The sequence below is a fragment of the Manis javanica genome, chromosome 3 (genome assembly GCF_040802235.1).
Source record: "Manis javanica isolate MJ-LG chromosome 3, MJ_LKY, whole genome shotgun sequence".
In the NCBI taxonomy this organism is placed as follows: Eukaryota; Metazoa; Chordata; class Mammalia; order Pholidota; family Manidae; genus Manis; species Manis javanica.
Window position 1 is genome coordinate 183,502,930 of NC_133158.1, and position 20,045 is coordinate 183,522,974.

The following is a 20,045-nucleotide window of genomic DNA, read 5'->3' on the forward strand; positions in this document are numbered from 1 at the left end:
CCTTAGATTTTTTAATTTCTAAAATTTCATTTTTTAGATCATTGAAACAAATTACTATTTTTTTCTTTCCCTCAGCAAATTAGAAAGAAACAAAGATCAGTCCTATGAAGTTTAAATAAAAAAATTCTGTTTCTGATCATATTTTTCTGTCATGAGCAAAATATAAAAATACAAACTAGTACAACTATTTCAGGGATTGCTGTAATTATCACACATTTCTGTGACTATGAGGATTGCTACTGATTCCCCAAAAGACTGAAATGAATTCTTTGGTTCCATTGTAATCTGCTTCAACCTCTGAAAATAGATGTGTCCAACATTAGGACCAATACTTTGCAGAGAATAAAATCAGACATCTTGAGAGTTCATCTGATCCATCATTCTGTCTTCGGTATTCAAGGTTGATCATCCAGTTGCTTCTGAAAGGTCTTCAGAGACAGAATTTCTACATTAAATGGATATACTTCTAATTAGAAAAAATTCTTCTACATATCAAATATAATCACAATTGGATTCCATCAGAAAAAAACCAGGAAAACACACCATTTTGAAAACACTTCATTATATTGCAGATTTTTTATAAACCCAGAACCAGAAATTTCAATTATTTTTCTTTTACTTTTTCCTTTTGTTATTCTCATTGATCATGTTTTGCTTGTCTGAGTTTTTCCCTAACTCTGTAACTTTCCGTAAGTATATTCTTCAGCATTTCCCCATAAGAATAGCTTTTGAACCCAAGTTCTTTTATCTTTCTCTTTTACAGGATATCATAAAGTCTTTGTGCAGTGATAATATCTTGCTCATATATTTTTCCCAATAACCTCTGCCAGTAACCATAAAGTGCCTTATAAAATGGCTGGTTGAAAACTCTTTCAAACCAATTTCCTTCCTTTTAACAGGGATGTGTTATGAATATCCTTTCTCTAACTCAGAATGCCTTGCTTCCATTTTCAGAATTCACTGAAAGTTATTAATTATTTCTGTGCCCTCTGTCAGTGCATTTATAGTTTAGATACTGCTTTGCACAGACTTATCCTTTCTTTGGGCTCTTGTCCTGGTTTCTTTCCTCTCCCCTCCAAAGTTTCGTCACTGTCATTGTCTAATGACTGTGCATGATCTAAACCAATTGTTAACTTAAACAAATGTTCAGTTATTTAAAAGGTGTCATGAACTTGCCTACGCCAGGCTCGTAGTCATCCCTATGCCTCAAAGTGACTTAGTCGCTTTTTCTCCAAGCCCCACCACGGGCCACATTTCCTATTCCAGATGAACTATTAAACCCATGACAATTTATTGGTGCTCAATCCTTCTTTGATGCTTAAACTCAATATTCCATATTTGTTCCAAGTATTGATTATATTATGCCATATATTTTTCAAACTGACTTACTTGTGTAAGTCATTTCTCTCTCTAAGTGGCACAGCAAACTCCTTGACTACCAAGATCATCCCATATAATTTTATATATTACCTCTTGTCATGGTTCAGAAAATATAGATGACAAATGTCTGCTAAATGGAATTATCCATCTGTCCAGTTAATGCATCAGTACATCTTTCCTTTGTGTCTTGTCTTTGACTAATACTGTGTTTCATTTCTTACATAATTACAGTCAACACAAATAAACTCCTAGAGGCCCATTTTTCTTTGAAGGTGGCAAAGATTGAGGTATTTCTTATAACAGTGAATTGGATGCATATTTGTTTTGTTGTCCTTTTAAACTAGAGGCACCCATGGCCACAAGCACCAAATCAGGATCCTTAGGGAAAGCTGACGTCCTAGCATTAGAAGTACTAACTGCAAATGCCAGAATGAGTCCCCAGAGGCAGTGAATATGGTGGTTTCAAGAGGCAGAGGGTTGGGAGCCAGAAGGTGGAAGCAAAACAAATGTAATTCAGCCATATGGCTGGAGTAGTACCCAGGTGGAGAGTGAGTATTCCAGGATGGTTTCAATGGTGATTACAGTAAATAGTTTCCACAAAAATCAAGTTTGTTAATCTGGATAGTGGATTGTGATTGTGTATGTATGTGGACACAAATCATTCCCGAATCCCCGCTTCTTCTCCGGCAGCCTGGCCAGTGCCTGGTCAGTCCTCAGTTGCTCACTGTACTGCCTCTCGTTTAGTCCACAGGTCTTGATTACAGCTGCACAAGACGGACTGTGCCCCATGGGAGAAATGCATTCCACAGCTCTTTTCTCAGCTTTCAAGTCATTCCAGGAAAAGTTCATACTTCTGGTTGGCAGAGCACTTTGGAATCTTCTTTGTTAGATAAATTCAAGTTTTGACATTAGCTGATGTATGTTCTGGTATTCTAATGATGTGGCATATTAGAATATACAACGTGTTAAAAGCATTTTTTCCCCTGACATAGTTTGAAAACTTTAAAAGCTCAATTTGTGGCAATACCTAAAATAATACCAGGTAGATGTTTAATCCTAGCTATTAATTTTTCTCGTTATTTCTGACGGATTTACTTGAAAAGATGTAATAAATCTCTTGTTGAGTGTGTAAAATGCTCTAGGAAGTAAATAGCCTTTTCCTGAAATTTGATTTATATTCTAAATTTTTAAGATACAACAAAGCTAATTGAAATAACTCAATGACATAAATCGAATTAACTTGAAATTCAAATCTGATTTTTGAAAAATCTCAGAGTAAACAAAGGATAACCTCACACACATAATGAGGGAAAGGATTAAGAGAGCCATTTAGTTAATTCAAGCTAAAAATCTCCTTTCCTGTAACTTCAGTGAATATTTTAAGCAAAAGTGAAATTATCTGTGTGGATAAAATGAGAGTTCCTGTGGCCAGGATTCTCACCTGGCCCTGGTTGACTAGCTCACTGCACACCTGTGGGCAATATGTGGCTGTTGACTCTATATAAAGAGCTCTGCCCAGTGCTCTGGGCACAACATGGTGGCAGGGCTGCAAGGCTGCAGGAGAACAGAGCAGAGGCTGGAGTGGTGGCAGCACTGAGGACAGAGGCCCGGAGGACCGGAGGATGGCTGTGTGGGACGACTATGCAGAGAGGCATAGGAAGGCTGTGTGGACAGAGGGACCCAGAGGACAGCTGTGCAGACAGAGGGGCCCAGAGGCAGAGACTGGCTTGCTTCATGCAGACTCACTCTGAGTAAATGGTTTTCTAGTGACTGACGTGCAAGCTGGAAATAAAGTTGGGTATAACCCTTTCACCCAAAGAACATTTTGCTGTTGATTTCTTTGGTCACACTGAATCCATAGTGAACTTGCCCAGGGCTGAAACCCATTGGTAAGACAATCTGTAAAGCAGCCTCCGCTTCTCATGCCACTTTTCATGGATGTAAACACTGATGATATTACTTTTTTAAAGAGATTCACAATTTACATTTGAGTATTTGTTACACACTATTGAACTTACAGACTTCTGTTGCCACGTCTTAGAGGGATTAATGGTTACTTTTAAAGTAATGAAATACCTACCTCACAATTCTGGATCACAGATAGAATTCTTAGGCCACAGAAATTTTTAAACATTATCAACTTAACTTAGGACATAGCACTTTTGGAAGAGTTTGGTTTTTAGATTCTTCTTTAAACCTTCTGTAACCCACAAATACACTTTGTAAACTAAAAGTGATGATGGATAAATGCCAGGTGTAGGGTGACCTACCTTTCTACTTTTTACCATTTTAAAGCAAGAGATTCATCACTAGGCACACTTTAATTAGCTTATTTTTTAAGGTAATTTTATTGATATAGTGCAGTGTTTCTCAAAATTGGTTTGTACCAGAATCATCTGTGATATTTTTAAGGATATCACAGTAGCCCTGAACTTGAATTGATGGTGAAGCGGGTCTCAGGTACCTGCGTGCTGTGTCTCCTTGGATGAGCCTGATGGGTGGCAGAGGCCACAGCCATCACCAGAGCTCCTGCGAGGTGGGAATCAGGTCAAATGGGACACAGACTGAACTTGAAAGTACATTGAAGCCTTTATTTCAGCAACATTTAAAATTTTTTAGCAATATTTACATTGACTATTTTTTACTTGCCTAAATTAATTTGGTTTACAAATTAATTTCACTTTTTATTTCTATTCTGAGATTAAACAAATTGGAGCATCCTATAGAAATGGCAATGTTGTTGTGAATACAAAGCTAGTTAGAGATTAATTGTAGCTAGGAACTGCTTTATAGTTCTCCTGTGTGATTTAGGGACAAATTAGAACCTACAAGCAGTGCCTGTGGATGTGTAAAAACAACAGATTTTCTGAATTTTGCTTCTTTTGGGGTGAACACCTATGAAAGATTCTGAGAGATCTGGTCTATTCATACCATAAAAGTGTTGCAGCTAATATGAGAAGACAACTTTGTCCTTTCAAACAGAATACTGAATGCCCTAACAAAGGGGAAATTCTCACAGAGAAAAAGTGATTTTTAAAAGCTAGTGTATTTTCAAAATTCTATGAGAGATTGGATTTTTTTTTCTTAATTTGAAGGGCAGAAATTTGGAACAACCATTTATTTTCTTCAAATTCTATTAATTAAAAAGACAACAAAATCCTTAGCATGGTCTATTTCCTTCCTGGAAAGGCAAGGAGAGGCTGTCACTAGTCCTTCTAAGTGCATTTCAGGGAGCACAGGTCGGCAAAGCTGCGGTGGGTGATGGGCTGCTCTGCACCTCAGCTGTCTTCTCACTCCGAGCTGGATCTAAGGAAGGCGCAGTGAACAGTTAACTCTTACAACCAGCCAAAGAAAAACATTTACACTGGCTCCCAGTGTCTCTCTGTCTGTCTCTCTTCCTTTCTCTTCCCCCAATCCCCCACTCTTTTTCTATATTTTTACACCTTATTCGATGCTCATCTCTTCAAGGCAGATCCTTTGACCTAAGCAGATTCCTGGGGATGCATGAAGGACACAGCCAGCTAGCTGCACTTTTCAAGGAAGAGATTTGGCTCCAAATAGGACACTAAGCTTTTCAGCCTTCTGCTTATTTACCTACTCAGCAGGATGCAGTGTCTCTGGGTGCTTAGTGGACTCCTGGGGAATCGGGGTGGGGGAAACAAAAGCAGAAGTGGCAGCCTCTGCAAATGTGGGAGTCTGTGCCGTTAGAGGAAGCAGTCACTAATAAGGGCCTGTGAGACCTAGGTTTCCTTGGTTTCCATGACAGTTATTAGGTACCATAGAAATTGAGTTGTCTCCCACAATGCTTAGGGGAGAGGGGGTACTCCAGTGACAAAGCAGTGCAGTTATGACTTGCAGTAAACCGTCCTTTTGAGAATGCAACACTCCCTGGATTATATGCTCTTGCATTTCTTTTGAACTCCCTTTCAGTGTGTTTGACGTTTTGGCCAGAGACCCTGGCTTCTGCTGCACAGTATCTCAAACACTGTTTTTCCCCTTTTCGTTTAGATCTGAGCTTGGCCAAGCAAGGATATGAACAGTTGTGCAGGTGGGCTCCTCAGGGCCAGTGAAGAGATAAGGCATCCAATCAGGGACTGGCGACCCGCAGCCCAGCCAGTATGCCCCTCCACCAGATTTCCGTAATCCCAGCCCGGGAGACGGCCAGCAATGGGAGAAGTTCAATGGGCAGAAACAAAGAGAAGAACAAGGAAGTCGAGGTAAGAGGAGGTTTGACTTGATAAAATAGGGCAGCCAAGCCAACTGTGGCCGACCCTGCTCCCTGCGCTCCAGGCTCTGACTAAGGCTGGAGAGCGTCTGGTTCCTGCTCTCAGTGTGTAATAGGAGATTGCAGGAGAATCATTGCTAACTAACAGGAACACACTAAACCTGACCTCTATATTCTGAATGAAGAAAGAAACAAATCCATGAGGACACTGGCTGCTTGAACAGATAAACTTGTGCAGAGTCACTTGGGCTTTTGCGGTTCCTGGGGCACGACCTGGCCGTCCTGAAAGGCTGTGAACATTACTGCCATCCATTTTCAGACAGTGGGGCTGTTGATGTATGCTAATTTTGCTCTCTGCCCATTAAGTTAGAATGTATCTGAAATAGCTTTCTTAACAAAGTGACAGAGAAGCTAAGGATAAGACAGCCGTGGCACTGAGCACGTCACGTGAGTCGGGACAGTTCACTGCCTTCGTAGGCTCCGTTGCTCTCCGTCTGAACTCACAGTGCATGCCTGTGTATCATGTTTGCTTAGTGTCTGTTTCATTTGTTTTTTTTCCTCATGAAAAAGCATTATTTGAAACATACCTGGGGTAAAGAAATATACTATTCAGCTTATTACACATAGGCTGTATTTTGCAGTGAAATTTAGCAGCTGCTGTTTTAAGTTGAACTGCTTGAAAGATCAGATGCTGGGAGTTTATTTCAGAGCTTTTTAAGAAAGAGACTGAGCAGACTCAAGGATATTGGTTGAAAATGTTATAAATGTTGTGCTCCCTTAAAATGGAGCTTGAGATAGAATGGCTCAAACTGTAATCCTTTTGTCGCCTGACCTAACTATTGTCTAGTTTTCAGGTCTCCTGAGCTTTGTCAAAAATGTTCCCCACCTCCAGTTCTATTCATCTTTTTTCTCAGGAATAGGTGTTAGGGACACAGGGGGCAGTGAAACAAAACCAAAAGGAAATGAACAAAGCAAAGGGGAGTGGAGTGTCAGGGAGTACCTGAGAGGAAGAGGTTAACAAACCTGAAAAGACATTTATAACCGCTTCCTCCTTTGTTTGAACTGATTTTGAAAATGTCATTGAAGAGCAAGATCTTGGCGTGGCAAGAATTCGTATAAATCTTCAGATTTGTCTGATTAATTTAGTGTGAGAGATACTTTTACTTCAGTAATTGCCCCCTATCATAGCCAAATCTGGTATTTTGGAGTTTCTGAGAATGAAACATCTTTGTCAAGTGAAGAAACTTACCAGTTTAGTATTAATTGGAAATCTTCTCTGCAATATATCTCTTTTTTTGACTTGATAATGTGATTCTTAGAACATCAAAGCTATCTCATGTTTACTGGTGTTGGTGGGGAGTGGGATTTCGATTACGAAAATAAGTATGGAAATGCTAAAAGCAAGTTTTATACAAGTTTCACGTTATTTACTCATCATCCAGATTCTTTGGATGAATTTACAGTTTTGAAGGAAACTTCACATGAAGATACTGGGTGGTAGTTTTGTTTGATTTACAGAATGATAAGCATCTGAACGATATTTGGAAATGAAAACACTTTATCAATTCCGTACCCCTCACCCCTGCCGCCCAGCCCCTCTGGCTTCATGCTGCCGCCAGAAACCCCCTTCTGCTGTCTGCTTGCCTGTGAATCAGATAAAACTGGGATGGCTTTCATGACTTTTGAAAACAAACAAACAAACTTGTTTTTTTCCATGTTAGAAATTATTCAGTCTGGACTAAAAATAGCCACAATCTTTATCCAAATACTGATGTTAAACCACATCTTCAGACATCCTCACAAATCTTTTAAAGAAGTATCCCTTTGTGAACAGCTGCGTTTCTTTCAGGGGGAAACACACTTCATTATGTTGTGATGTGAATCAGTGGGCATTCTTAAAGGAATACTAAGTTAATTATTAGATAAAGAAAAGAAGCTCCCAGCCTACATATTATTTTTAAAAAGAGACATAGTTTTGAGTATCAGAGAGGGAAGCACTTTCCAGCTTTCAAAAAATCTTGGTTTTCTACAGGATGGAATGTAAAGTTTCTCTTTAAGAACAGGTTTGAAACATATAGTTCAATTTTATAGGCCATTAGACAATTTGTTTTCATGAACTAAACAAATAGTCTGAGAAAGATGTAAATGTTATTTAAGGTGGGTAAATTAAAAACATATACCCTGTATGTTAGAAAGCAAGAAGAAACTATCCTTGAATGATTTCTGTAATTTCAAGTATTGAGTCTCTCTAAAGGAAGGTAAAACATCTTATGCACAATGTGGGTATTTCTTGATTGTTGAATAAATGAGACACATCTTCCTATGAAGTTTCCTTAATGTATTTTAGTAGTCTTAAAGTTATCCAAGTAATACATAGGCACATGGGGCAAATCAATCTAATTTGAGAAGTGAGAATTTGCTAAATTAAAGGTGAGCCAGTTTAATTTGTTCCATTAAAATGTGGAGTCTCTTGAATATACAAATCTTTTAACTTTACATGTAGTTTTCTTAAGGCATATAAAGAGAAAAAAGAAAATACAGAAATATTTCTCAACTGTTATTACACTCCATATTTAAACTGTGAAATGTAATACATTAATATTTTTTAAAAATAATAAATCTAACTCTGAACTTTATAATGATTATACATTTTGACTTATTTTGCATGGCATTACATTATAATTATTTATTTGTTGGTTAATAATCCCAAAAGTACAAAAAACAATATAACATATTATATACAATTTAGATATGGTTCTTATTAATGTTTAAGGGAAGGATGCAGATTTTTCTTCCAGAAACATCAACTCTAGAGGTTGCTTGGGTGGTTGAAGGACAATGCCTCATACTTGCATTCCAGAGACAAGATTTTCTTACCAGAGATAATCAGTTTTTATGAAGGTCTATCTAAAGAGTTTCATAGACTAATCAAAGTTACAGAAGATTTATGTGCAATACAGTTGGTCAAATTTATTAATTTGTACTTGGAGGGTTTTTTGGTTTTGTTTTTCATTTTTGTTTTGTTTTGCTTTTAGTGGTTGAATGCTTGAGTGCAAGCTCCAGGGAAGTCCTGGAAAGGCAATTAGTAATCAGACTTCCCTTCATAGAATGTAATCCATGATGGGGGTTAAATGGTTTGGGTGGAGTTAGTTTATGTACAGGTTGTGAGGGCCAGACATTCGGAACGCCATGGGAGAAGGTCTCTCTAAAGAGTTTCATAGCTCCAGATCTCTCTAGAACTCTCCTTCTCTTGTTGAGTACAAACACTGGCTAGTCTAGCTTCCTTAAATGTCACTTGCCTACTTTTCTAAGTGGGCCATTTTGGTTCTATTAGACCATTTTTTTTCCCTTTTTTATACATGTTAAAATCACTTGTTAGGCTTCAGTTAATTCACCTTAGAGATTTGGGCTTATAAGACATCTGTCTCTTATAAGGAAAATCAAATTCTTAGACCTGAAAGGTTAACTTATTTTGCATGACTAGCAATTCCAGTATTTAGTCAACTTCTTGCACATACTCTTTTTTTTGTTTAGCACAATTACTCTATCCAAAAGATGTGGTCAACTCATTGCATTTATTTTATCTTGTTCAAGTTTTGTGAAGGCATGTTAAGATGTGAAGTCATTCTTTCATTTCTTAGGTATTACATTTTCTTTTCTTTTTTTTGACTTTTTTTTTTTAATTGATTGCACATATTCTTTATAATTATCTGGGGCTTACAAGCAAATATCCCTGAGGACCACAGTGTTTCAAACGTAGAAATAAACCAGGTTTCATACCAAGGATGCCACTGCCACTCACAGTGCTGCCATACACTCTGTCAGCTCAGAGTCTGCACCTCAGACCATGGAGTTGTGTAAGAGCAGGACAGATGCCATGCAGCTGTTCATTCCAACCTTTCCTCACTTGCAAACTGACATGGCAACCATGCTTTAGAAGGTTTTGGGGGAGGAGGGGAACACAAACAAAAACACCTTTGTTTATATGTATGTTTTCCTGTACTGCTTTCATGATTTCATGATATTTCTCTACTTCAATTTTTATCTTTTGTTTTTAAAGAATGTTTAGCTCTCTTTCCCTTTTCCTAAAATAATCCTTTTCAAATATTCTGCTTGTCTTTCCAATGACAGCCCAATGGGCCACCCTTCTCTTCTCAAAGTATTGGCTGATCTGTTACTTGGCAATCCCTTTATGAACTTCAGTGAATTGGAAAAAAAATAGCTTTTTGATACATCGTCTTCATTTTGAACATAATGGATACCTATAGATTTATTAGAAAGTAGAAAATCATAAAAGTTAACATATTTAATCTCAGAGCCAGAGCCTAGTTTGAAATTAGCCAATCTAATTTCAAATTCTATGTGTTTCTTTACAATTAAGGTACCATAACTTTTTCACATTCCTTAAGCAAAATTTGAAGACTCAAAGGAGCTCAGATAAAAATTCCTTATCTTAATTCCGAAGTTGAAATCCATAGAGAATAAATAAATTGCCAAAGTCACACGACTAGTTAGTCGTAAAGGAGAAACAGACACACAGTCCTTCTGACTTCCAGTCTGGTGCCCTTTGCATTAGTATGCATTAGTATTGCATTGAGTGACTTTTTTTCAAGGCACAAAATTACAATCCCAAAACTTAAAAGGGTCAGTAAAACCCACAAAGCTGCTAACTTCTGAAAGAGGAGTTTGGGCTCTTGTTGTTACAGTTATCTGCCCATGACCCATAAGGACAGATGGAGTATGAAATGGGTCCTAGATAGAGAATATATCTAGGATTAATTTCATTAAAACTTAGGAAATAAGATAAGATTTTAAAAATAATGGGCAAAATAGGAGGGAGGATACTAAACTGAGATTCTGTCTACCTGAAATGGAGTTCTGGCTTTACCAAAGACTTTGAACATTTAGTCACTTAACCTCTCCACCTTCTTCCCTAGAGAAAAAAGTATATTTACTAGATGTAGAAAAAAGTACATTTACTAGCTCTCATTAAAAAAAAAAAAAGATCATTTTATTTTCTGTTGTTACTTCTTCAGGATGATCATGTGGTCATGCTCCACTCTGGACACCCAAAGACCATGACTCCTTTTAAAGGCACGTTTGGCTGAGGCAGGATAGAATTTAGTGGGGACTTGCCTTTGGTGGACATCTGTTGTCTCTCCTGTGCAGTATCCATGCTTCCTTGGTAACAGTTCTCAGAGACCAAACCCTGAGCACTCACAGCCACATCAGTCAGAATGGGCCTGTGTTGGCTTAAACTGGTCAGTGTATCATAATTCGCTGTCATAATAATTGGCTCAGGAATGGACACAAAACTCCACCAGAATCAATGGCTCACGCAGAGCCTTTGGTTGACTTTGGCAAAGAGAAATCTTCTATTCCAGAAAATCTCTGGAATAGACTTGGTCTCTTCTGGATGGTTTGTATGAGAACATGAGGCCTGGATCTGGATGCTGTGAGGGAAAAGGCTGGAGCATGGGGGGTACCGGAGATGCTCCTAATGCAGGAGCTGATTTGAAAATAGGCAGAACAGAGAAATATAGAAAAAATTGGTTCAGTTCCAGGTGATGTTGGTTGAGACTGGATCAATCCTTGCTTGAAACCAGCCCTTATTCAAAACTAAATGACTTTCCAATGAAGTGACTTAATATGTGTCCTTTATTGTTTCAGCCACTTTTTTTGGTCAGATGTTGTATCACTTAACACATGACAGGGAATTAAATGATTCTTTGTCAAAGTGTAGTTACAATAATTTCCTGTATCATTACTTGTGAAACAACTGATTTGTGAAATTGGAAATATCTGGCATCCAGGCTTAGCAACCACAAACATTATTTTGTGAATAAGCTGTGCACGTTTACCCAGAATGCTCTGTATTAACTAAATGAGATGCATTTTTTTGCCAGTGTGAGTCTGATACTATAGGGAGAATGCCAGGGGGTAGAAAAGCTAATTCTCTTTTTCATTTCTCCAGAACACTTTCTCACTTCTCTCCTGAATCTAAATTGAGTATTAGAGTCCCATGTGCTTATAGTGAATTCCACTGAGTATGTTAATAGTATTAAAATGCTTGTATATAATGAAAAACAGGAAATTTCCATATTATTATTTGCTTTCAGTTATGAAATTAGCATCATTTACATATTTTTTCTGGTTTAAAAAAGATGTTGTGGGTAATTGCATTAATAAGTAAGACTGAATAACAAACACATTTCCTTGACTATTAAATGAAAACAATTAGTAGTTGGTGACACACCCTGGTCAGTATTTTTCAAATCATGGGTTCAATTAGGCAAGAACATTATTAAAATTCCTCCCTTGTGTGGATTTTAAAATACATATATTATGAATTTATAGCTGAATTAATGAGACTCAATATGGTTATTGTGTTTGAGAGATTACTGAACAAAAACCTTAATGTGCCCTGGAAGCATGGGAGGAGCAGGTATAACTACAAATATTTTATTGACCAGTATTTTTAGAACTTGCTGATTAGCCACCATTTAACTCAGTTCTTTTCAGCACAAAGGGAGCATTGACCATGCCAACATGCGTTTCGGATCCCTCAATCTGATGCACTGCCGAAGGGGGAGATCGCAGTCTGGGTATTGCTTTCCCCTGGCTCATTCCTGTGAACATCACCCTGAGCCACTCGCAGCAGCCTTCATAACCTCCAAGTAAGGTACCACAAAAATTCTCAAACTGTTTGCAGATATATACACTGTTATACATTAATACAGTATTATTATTAAGAAGTTTATTTGCTACACTTGTTTACTTATTTTTAACAACCATACTAAATTACTTACAAAACTTTTACTGAAAAGTCATTTTTTATTTAAGTATTTTCTTGAAATATTTAACAGGTAACATCAACTTAAATGACTTTAAGTAAACTTTGGCAGCTGACAACTATAAGGGCATGTTCATTTCAGTTAAGCTAAAATTAGCATTAATGGTTAATGTTTTTTATTAGATTTTCTGGAAGTTTTAGAATGCTCAATTTTCACAAGTGCTTGTTTTTAAATCAATTTTTATTAATACCATCCAGAGGTAGAAAATATTTTTTATTTATACACTTAGACACACAAACATACAGACTGAGACATAATGACTACAGTTAGCAACACTTTTCATATAAAAACATATATACAGACAGACAAACTGATATGAAGATTTGAGTTACTAATATTTAATTGCCTTCTTTCTTCTTAGTTTATTTGATTAAAAGTACTTCAGTTTTCAAGAATACACTCTAAGGGCGAGCAGTTTACATAACTGGGTTAAGGTTTAGACAGCCCCAGTCCAGGGGGCTGGAAATGAAATGCATGTACAATTCTAGCATGAGTCATTTAAAGCCAGGCTGTATTGTAAAAGATAAATTTCTTTTATCTTAGGGAGTTTAGTTTAAAACTTCCCAATTTTCAAAGATAATGATGAAGTTAGTAAGTAGAATAGATTTTCACTAAAAGAATTTAGAAAACTAGTTCCATATTGTAGTAGTTCACCGGACTTTTGACTATATTCTTTGTGGCAAAATATATTTAGCTGCATAACATTATATTGCATGCTTCTTTCAGGTGCCAAGCCTCTCTAATCAGTGTCTGTATTGAGGCCAGGTTTGTGTGCCAAAGATAAGACACTTCTTTCTTAGAGTTTAGGGATTGAATTACCCTCAGTTAGTTTTCCTAGTTTTTTCTGCCTGAGCTTTAGTCATTCTCTGAGAGCCCCCTGCCTGTCTGATAAGTGCAGGGACTGTGTGACCTCTCACTGCTAGAGCCTTGATTCATATTACGAGCTTGTTTCGCTTCCTTGGGGCTGCAGACAAGGATGTGCCTAGCTCTAGGACGACTGCCTCTAAAGAAAGGAGTTAATAGAATAGAGCTATTTACATGTTGGTTTGAAGGTGTAGTTTGATTATTTTACAGGCTCTATTTACCATTACCTTAGACGCTTTTTGTAAGAAATTATATTTCCTATTTTTGCATTCTCTTCTTATATGTCCACGTTTTCCACTATTAAAACAACTTAGTTTAGGAGTACTTTTTTGAAGTGCAGCAGCAAGAATTTCAGCTTAATAAGCACTCCGCCTATGCCAACCAGCACAGGCTCTTATAAATGCATCAACCCGAGTGCGGCTAGCTTTTAACGGGCGAAGCACTTTCTGACACTCCGGGTTTGCATTTTCAAATGCTAATACTTGAAGAAGTGTGTTAGTTGCAGGACTATCTCCTAAGCTGTGGAAAACAGCATCTTTTAAATGAGATAAAAAATCAGTATATGGTTCCAAAGGAGCTTGGGTGGTTTTTGTGAATGAAGAGGCTATCTTTTCCTGAGATTTCAATTTTCATCTATGATTTTAACACTATGGACTTCACTTGGGTTAAGGCCAAATCACTAAGTCTAGCTTGAGCTTCTAAGGAGGCATGAGGCCCCATCCCAGTGAGTTCAGACTCCACTGGACCAGGAGGTTGCCAAGCTGCATTCCTCCTAGCTTGTGAGGTAGCTTCTTCATACCGTCAACTTTTTAACTGTAACCATTGTGACCCTTCTAAAACAGTTTTACAGATATTTTCCCAATCTAAGTGTAGCAACAAATTTTCTGCAGAAACAGTCTTAAGTAGGCCTAGTACAAAAGGAGATTGAGGGCCGTAATTTTGGACAGCTTGTTTTAACTCTTTCAGGACCTTATATGTTACTGGGAGATAATTTACCTCAAGTCCTCCTTGAGGGAATTGGGAGTTAGAAGGGATCTCTCGTTTAGTGATTGGAAAGACAGAACTTCATCACAAGCACCAGGCCCAGGCCCCTTGGTAACGGTAAAGGAGCGTCCAGCAGCCGGCAGCGGCGGCGGAGGCGGGAGAAAAGTGGGAAAGGCAGAAAGCGGCGGAGCAGAGGGTGAAAGCTTGCGGGGAGTGGTGGCTACTGTCAATTTCTCTAAACTCCATCAGTACATTGTCTTCCTGATCAGACTCATCCCCACCTTCATCAGGGGGAGGTGGCAAACTTAAAACTTCTGGAACATTTTCATATGAAGGACTATGCTTATCAGAGACAGCAGAAAGAGCATTTCTCTCAGAGTCTGTTTCTAACAGCTGCAGAGCTTGAGAAATAGAGGTACAAAGGGACCACAAAGTAGCAGGCATTGTGTCCCCCTGTTGATGAGCCTGGTGAAGTGTTTTAACAACTTTATGCCATCCTTCATTATTTAATTGCACCTCTGACGGAAAGCAAAACTAAAAGCAATGCTTCCGGACTCTGGTAAATAAATCTTTCAACAGCTTATCTTTGGCACTTACGCCAAGAGAATGCAGAAGTCCCTGTATGAGCTGTTGATACTCCCTCTCAAGAAAGGGAGAGTTCCCCATTAGTACTCCTTGTTTCTTCCAGAAGTCCAACTATCACGGTTGTCAGCTTACCCGATGTTGGCGTCCTTCTGGGTTTCTCATTTCTTCCAGAAGTCCAACTGTCATGGTTGTCGACTTACCCGATGTTGGTTCCCTTCTGGGTCCCAAGTCACCCCTGGCGCCCCCTCTCCAGTTTCTTCAGGGTTGTGAGGTCCTGCCTCACAGTGGGGTTGTCCACTCGCACGCCACGTTGGGTGCCAGATGTAGTGTGCCGCACATTTTCTTTGGGTGACATGAGAGAACAAGTAACACAGACAACACAGACAGACAGACAATGACTGCAACCCCGATGTGGTGCAGCACCTTCATTTTTATACTGCCTTTCTCGGACCTCAGCCAAGTGCTATACTCATCTTTCCCTTCCGCAGAGGGCAGGCCAGAGCACCTTGTTGATTTTCTTAGAAGCTGCCTAGTAAGTAGGGGCAGTGTTTTCACACATCCTCCAGGTCTCCCTATTTTCAGAGTGAGGTGTCTTGGCTCGTCTTCGAGGACAAGATATGTTTTTGTGGGCAGATAGCTTCCAAGGACAGCACCAGTTGTTCTCAAGCTGGTGCTTTCCCGTGCTGCATTCAGACATGGGGGAAGGTGCTTTCCCATTCTGCCTTCGGATATGTGAGAAAACAAAAGCTGTCCCCTACACATCAGAGAGAGAGTTTCTTAGGAAAAAAATTATGGCACCAGGAAACCACTGGACATGCAATGCTGCTAAGCACAGAAAATGAAGTGTGAGATACAGAGTGAACAAATATTTGTTAATATATGAAGCAATATTATGTTTTCAAAACTGGGCAAGTTTTTTACAGACAATAATTATTCCTGTCTGTAAACCTAAACAGGTGTACTCCTAAACAAGTTCCATACATCAGTGTATAGCTCTTAGTGCTTAGTGGGTGAAAGTTTATTTAAGACTGAGATTTGTAATACAGTATTTCCCAATCTTTTGAAAATTAATTTTCTTACAATTACAAAATATGATAAAGATTGATTATATCTTTTAAAAAGATTTAAAAATTCAAATTCTGTCAGTATGTTTTATTTTAATTTAAGCTTACTTTCTGTATGACCATTTACTCTGAAACTACTTCTATAGTTCATTCAAGTTTTGGAAGAAGTGATTTCTGCATACAGTTAGCCAATTACATAGTAAAGGATTCACCTTTGACTGTCAGTGTCACCATCTGACTCAGGCATTCTGTTTGGTATAAAATGAAGAATGTAATAGAAACTTCATACTTTAGAATTGGAATCTCTTGATACATAACTTGCCTATGTTGGGAGGCAACAGAGTGAGGTAGTTAAAAGCACGTGTCTAGAGGGAGACTAACTGGGTTCAGATCTGAGCTTTGCCACTTTTTAGCTGTGGGACCTTGGTGAGATTACTTCACATCTCTGTGCCTCACTTTCCTTATATGTAAAATAGTCACAAATGTGAGGACTAACTCATAAAGTTACAAGAATTAAAACAATCTTTTATTTCTAAAATTCTAGGAAAATTCATTGTGACAAATGAACACCATTAAGTGCTTGATGAATGAAAGTGCTAAAGGAATCAATTCCCTATGTTGACTGTAGTTTTCATCAACATATTTTATTATCATAGTGAATATGACTCATTAATTAGTACCTTCCATTAATGATGAATTGATGAAATATTTAAGGTTGTATGGCATCATAGATTCAGCCTTTTATAATAATGATGATTAAAAGATAATGAAAGTAAAAGCTAGCTCATTACTATTTGGAGTTGTTCAACACCTTGACCTCTACTTGTAGAGACCATGACTGCTTGCCTTAGAAGACTAACACCCAAGCTTACAGCATTTCTTTGCCATCTAAATTTACTCCTAAAGCTGCTGAACCAAGAATATTTAAGAGTCAAAATTTGTAGAGCAATACATGCTCTACATGTATTTCACTTCTGTCCAGTGCACATATTGCCAGGTATTCTTTATTTAGGATAGTGATATTTTTACATTTCATGCACTTTTAATAACAAAATGTTATTTTGATCATTCTTTTTACTTTTCTTCACCCTTCTGGTGGTAATGCCGTCAACTCCCTTTTGTTTTACCAATTCAGTATAAACAGGTTCTGTTATAAAAAGCATTTAACCAATGATACTGAATGGAAAATTTGTTGAAAGTTTATCTGCATAGGATTATTTTGCAAATATTTGAGGGATACAGTAAATTTTTTTCATTCTTCTAAATCACCGTCACCTTTTTCTTAAAAAATAACCTTGTGCTGAACAGCTTTTAAATGGTCTTCAATTGAACAAAGATGACTTGATTATAACTGTTGAATTTAAACAGTATTTACCTGAGGTAACAGCCTGTTTCAATTCTACACAAATTGCTCTGTGAAAAAAAAATTTACTTTCCCATGATACTCTTTGGAGTTACCAGTGCTTGCAATGTCATTGAAATGGCTTAGAGAGTAGAAATGCCTAAGAGAAAGCCACTATACTGATTTGAATTGGGAGAGCAAAATATGAGAGACTTGGGGGTTTACTTACCTGGATTGGTTAACAGTATGGATGATATTTAATAGGGGTAAGTCTCTCTGCCTTTAGACGATGTCAACAAGTGAGGTGACCATTTTCCCCCTGTCCTCCAAAATTTAGAAATCCTGACTTTAATAGTTCTGGATGTGGATGACCAAATATCGGCTGTTAATCAGTGTGTAATGCTGGGAGGAGAATATGTTCCCAGCCTGGGGCAAATAACCTTCGAAACTGAAATCAGTCAAAGGGAGAAATAAAGTGGAAGAAATCCATTTGCTGCCTACAAGCAGTCATCCACTTCTGCTTGCCTGTGGCTCTCCTGAGCTGGCTACAAAAAAGGACTCCACCCAACCTCTCCAGTCTTGATATGCCCTCGTTCCTCCTTGTAATTACCTATTGATATGGAGATGGGCTACTTCTCTCCACCTCTTGGAAACACCTACTGATATGGAGATGCACTAAGGCCAGGGGAGAGATTCTGGAAATATTGCAATTTTACCCACAGCTCACCCCTCCAGAAATTTCGCCTCACAATCTACTAAATCCACATCTTCCACAATGGCCCCTGTGTGAGAAAAGTGGAGCACAGTAACCAGACTAATAACATACAATAACAACAGCAGTAATATCATAATAATCCTCAAACTGGAGGATTCAGCTAGATTCAAAGTCTTATGCAGATTAAGTTCATAGCTTGCTCATTACAAAAGCAGTCAGTAGCTGAATAGGTAGGGAGTTCAGAGCAATCACCATGCAGCAGCTGCTGCCAGGGGTCACTTCCAGACCACAGGGACTATAGAAGAAAATAACCACAAGGGCAATAAGATGAATGTTTTAATAACAACAGCATCGGCAAATCTTTTCCATCAGGTAGGATGCATATAACAGAGTGATCCTGTGATAGGACACTGATAGGAATGGGATCTTGTCCTGGTCTAGTATACTGGACCTTCACTGCTCTCCCTGAGGGAGTTACAGATGGGTCAGTATTTCAGGCTTTGGGAGGTACATGCACTGACCATAAAAATAAAACAGAACTTCACCATAAGATGATCTTACCTCAGACATTTTGGGTACAATGCTGTGATATTTGGGTTCCACTCTGCTGTTACTCCAGCAATATACAGGAAGCCAGCTTCCAGTCCTTTTCCTCAAGGTGCCAGAAGAGCCAGCCATTGCTGATCCACGTGTTGAAATGTCCAGGGCCATGTCCACTCAACAGAGTCTCTGGGGTTTAACACAGATGGGGCTGGCAGAAGGATGGCTCTGCTGGCCATATCCTGGCTTCAATAACTCCTCTTTGGTTTGCACATACAACTGTACAGGAGAGATAGCAATGTGTGTTAGCATGTCCACAGGGCTCAAGGCTCCTTTTCAGGGCTTCTCATTCAAATGCCCTAGCACTGTCCATGAGTGAACTGAACAGGCCCATAGACTATTGGTGTCTGACTTCAGGCCATATTTCAACAAACTGCTGTACCTCTCTATCATGCCTTCCCAGATAGGGTTTTATGGTACATGACACTTCCACTTCATCTCTAATTGCCCGCACCCATCCTTGAAATGCATGTCCAGTGAAGTGGGTGCCTTGATCACTCACAATCATCTGTGGCCAGCCATAAGCTGAAAAGAGACACTGTGGGCCCCTCTTGGTGGTTTGCTGATCTGCACAGCATGCAGGAAGAGCAACCAGGAGTCCAGCAGCTGTGTCCATATAAGTCATGGCATACCTATATCCTTCTGATATGAGCAGAGGCCCAATATAGTCTATCTGCCACCTGACAAGGGGTATCAGCCTCTTCACTGTTGCCCCATATTGCTGTGGGACTCATTGTAAGGCCCTTTTAGAGCACACAAGACACTCTTTCTGGGCTCTGCTGAATTTTCAAAAGTCAGTGGAAAGCCCCACTGATGGGCTACAGCCCACACTGTCTTTTTTCCTGCATGCAACAAATGCTGATGTAACCATTAGGCAACATCAGAGGCAGGCTTTCCTTCTAGCCAACACACCTGGGCCAATGTGTCTGCTTCATTATTCCCTGGGGATGCCAAAGGCAATTGGCCAGTCATATGATGTACAGTAACTGTCTTAGTCTGACTAAGGCCCATAGGTCTTGCCACAGCTCTTGCCCCCAAAGGGGCCAGTGACCAACCATCCAGTTGGCATGGTATCATGTCAGTAGCCACAGGGTCAAGCCCAGTGCAGCTTTCAGTGCAGACAACTATGGAGGAGGGCTCTTGGGTGATCATGAGCCATACTGCCCTCAACTCAGCCCATTGGATGCTCTTCCCCTCTCCATCCTCCATCCATATTGTCTCAGCCTTAGGATGGAAAGCCACAGCTGTCTACTTCGGGGGCTGCCATGACTGAAGCTGTCTGTGTACCAAGCATCTTCAGGTAAAGAAGCTTTTCCTTCCTTAAGTTCTCTCAGCTATCAATGTCTCAAGAACCAGTTCTTCCTGCTTTCCACTGGTGTATAGCACTGGGCCCAATAAGTGTTGGAGTTCTGTACTTAAAGGGTTAATAGAG

The 20,045-nt window shown here is 39.0% G+C and overlaps 1 protein-coding gene across 1 annotated transcript in view; it reads left to right on the top strand.

Moving 5' to 3' along the window:
• Nucleotides 1-20,045, top strand: part of MARCHF1 (membrane associated ring-CH-type finger 1) — a 937,042-nt gene that overhangs the window by 445,474 nt on the left and 471,523 nt on the right. Inside the window, 1 exon segment of the mRNA XM_073232517.1 lies at nt 5,389-5,597. The gene's annotated coding sequence lies outside the window, so the exon portion shown is untranslated.